Here is a 2,646-nt window from a genome sequence, read left to right on the forward strand (position 1 = left end):
ATCATGAAATAGCATCAACAATACAAAATTTCCTTAAAAAGGTTAAGTCTGGGACCAGATGGCTTTACATCCAAATTCTATCAAACCTTTCAAGAGGAACTAGGACCTATATTATACAATGTTTTCCAAAGCATAGAAAAAGAAGAAATACTTCCCAACACTTTATATGAAGCAAATATCACCCAAACCAGGAAAGGAACCAACAAGGAAAGAAAATTATAGACCAATATCATTAATGAATATAGATGCAAAAATATTCAATAAGATCTTAACAAACAGAATTCAACAACACATCAAAAAAATTATATGAGCAATTGTGACTATTAGGGATGGCAGCGGCTGCAGCTGGCCCTGAAAAACCCCAGAGGTTTTTCCAGAGCTTCTCAGATGCTCTGATCGACGAGGACCCCCAGGCGGTGTTAGAGGAGCTGACTAAGGCTTTGGAACAGAAACCAGATAATGCATAATATTATTGTCAAAGAGCTTATTGTCACATTCTTCTTGGGAATTACTGTGATGCTATTGCTGATGCAAAGAAGTCTCTAGAACTCAATCCAAATAATTCTTCTGCTACTCTGAGAAAAGGGATTTCTGAATACCATGAAAAAAATGATGCTGCAGCTCTAGAAACTTTTACAGAAAGACAAAAATTAGACAGTACAGATCCTGATTTCACTGTCTGGATTAAAAGGTGTCACAAAGCTCAGAATGGATCAGAATCTGGGGTGTCTACATCCCAGCGGACTCATCAGTCGAAAATCAAGTATGACTGGTATCAAGCAGAATCTCATGTAATCATTACACTTATGATCAAGAATGTTCAGAAGAACAATGTAAATGTAGAATTTTCGGAAAAAGAGTTGTCTGCTTTGGTGAAACTCCCATCTGGAGAGGACTACGATCTGAAACTGAGACCACTTTATCCTATTATACCAGAACAGAGCACATTTAAAGTACTTTCAACAAAGATTGAAATTAAAATGAAAAAGCCAGAGGCTGTGAGATGGGAAACCTTAGAGGGGCAAGGAGATGTGTCTAAGCCAAAACAATTCATAGCAGATGTAAAGAATCTATATCTATCATCATCTCAGTTTACAAGAAATTGGGATAAATTGGTTGGTGAGATCAAAGAAGAAGAAAAGAATGAGAAGTTGGAGGGAGATGCAGCTTTAAACAAATTATTTCAGCAGATCTATTCAGATGGTTCTGATGAAGTTAAACGTGCCATGAACAAATCATTCATGGAGTCTGGTGGTACAGTTTTAAGTACCAACTGGTCTGATGTAGGTAAAAGAAAGGTTGAAATCAACCCTCCTGATGATATGGAATGGAAAAAATACTAAATAAATTAATTTGCTTTCACTGTAAAAAAAAAAAATTATACACCATGATCAAGTTGGTTTTATTCCAAGGTTACAGGGTTGGTTGAACATATGCTAATCTATTGGTTTTTTTTGAGACAGAGACTCAAGCTTTCACCCTGGGTAGAGTGCCATGGCATCATAGCTCACAGCAACCTCCAAGCCCTGGGCTCAAGTGAGTCTCCTGCCTCCACCTCCCAAGTAGCTGGGATTACAGGTGCCTGCAACAATGCCTGGCTATTTTTTGGTTGCAGCCGTCACTGTTGTTTGGCAGGCCCAGGCTGGATTCGAACCTGCCAGCTCAGGTGTATGCGGCTGGCACCTTAGCCATGTGAGCCACAGGTGCTGAGCCACGCAAATCAATAAATATAATATATCACATCAATAAAATAAAAAACAAAGACCATATGATTCAATTGATGCAGAAAAGGACTTTGATAATATCTAGCATCCTTTCATGATCAGAACACTTATGAAAATAGGCATAGAAGAGATATTTCTTAAACTGATAGAGGCCATCTACAGCAAACCCACAGCAATATCATATTGAATGGTGTAAAACTGAAAACATTTCCACTCAGATCAGGAACCAGGCAAAGATGCCCATTGTGTCCACTGCTATTCAACATAGTAATGGAAGTCATAGCCAGAGCAATCAGGCAAGGCAATCAAGTGTATCCAAATAGCCTCAGAAGAGATGAAATTCTCACTACTCACTGATGATATAATGCTATACCTGGAAAATCCCAGGGACTCAACTTTCAAACTCTTAGAAGTGATCAAGGAATAAAGTAGCATCTCAGGATAGAAAATCAATACTTACAAGTCAGTAGCTTTTATATATGCCAACAATAGTCAGGCTGAAAATATAGTCAAGGACTCTATTCCTTTTACAATAGTGCCAAAGAAGAGGAAATACCTGGGAATTTACCTAACAAAGGATGTGAAAGATTTCTATAAAGAGAATTATGAAACTCTGAAGAAAAAAATAGCTAAAGATGTTAACAAATGGAAAAACATACTATGCTTATGGCTGGGAAGAATCAACATTGTTATCTGATCAAACTAAAAAGCTTTTGCACAGCCAAGAGCACAGTAAGTAAAGCAAACAGACAACCCTCATACTGGGAGAAGATTTCTGCAGGTTATGCTTCTGACAAAGGTCTGATAACTAGAACTTACAGAGAACTCAAACTTATCAATAAGAAAATAGGTTCAGCGCCTGTGGCTCAAGTGGCTAAGGCACCAGCCACATACACCTAAGGTGGCGGGTTCGAATCCAGCC

General features: G+C 38.2%; 1 pseudogene across 1 annotated transcript; it reads left to right on the forward strand.

Annotated features, from left to right (window-relative positions):
* Positions 1-329: 329 nt before the first annotated feature.
* On the forward strand, positions 330-1,362 carry LOC100962359 (annotated as a pseudogene). Its single transcript, XR_153452.2, has one exon. The product of XR_153452.2 is annotated as a protein SGT1 homolog pseudogene (transcript).
* Positions 1,363-2,646: the final 1,284 nt, after the last annotated feature.

Source organism: Otolemur garnettii, unplaced genomic scaffold (assembly GCF_000181295.1).
Source record: "Otolemur garnettii isolate 467f Iridium unplaced genomic scaffold, OtoGar3 scaffold00028, whole genome shotgun sequence".
NCBI classification, from domain to species: Eukaryota; Metazoa; Chordata; class Mammalia; order Primates; family Galagidae; genus Otolemur; species Otolemur garnettii.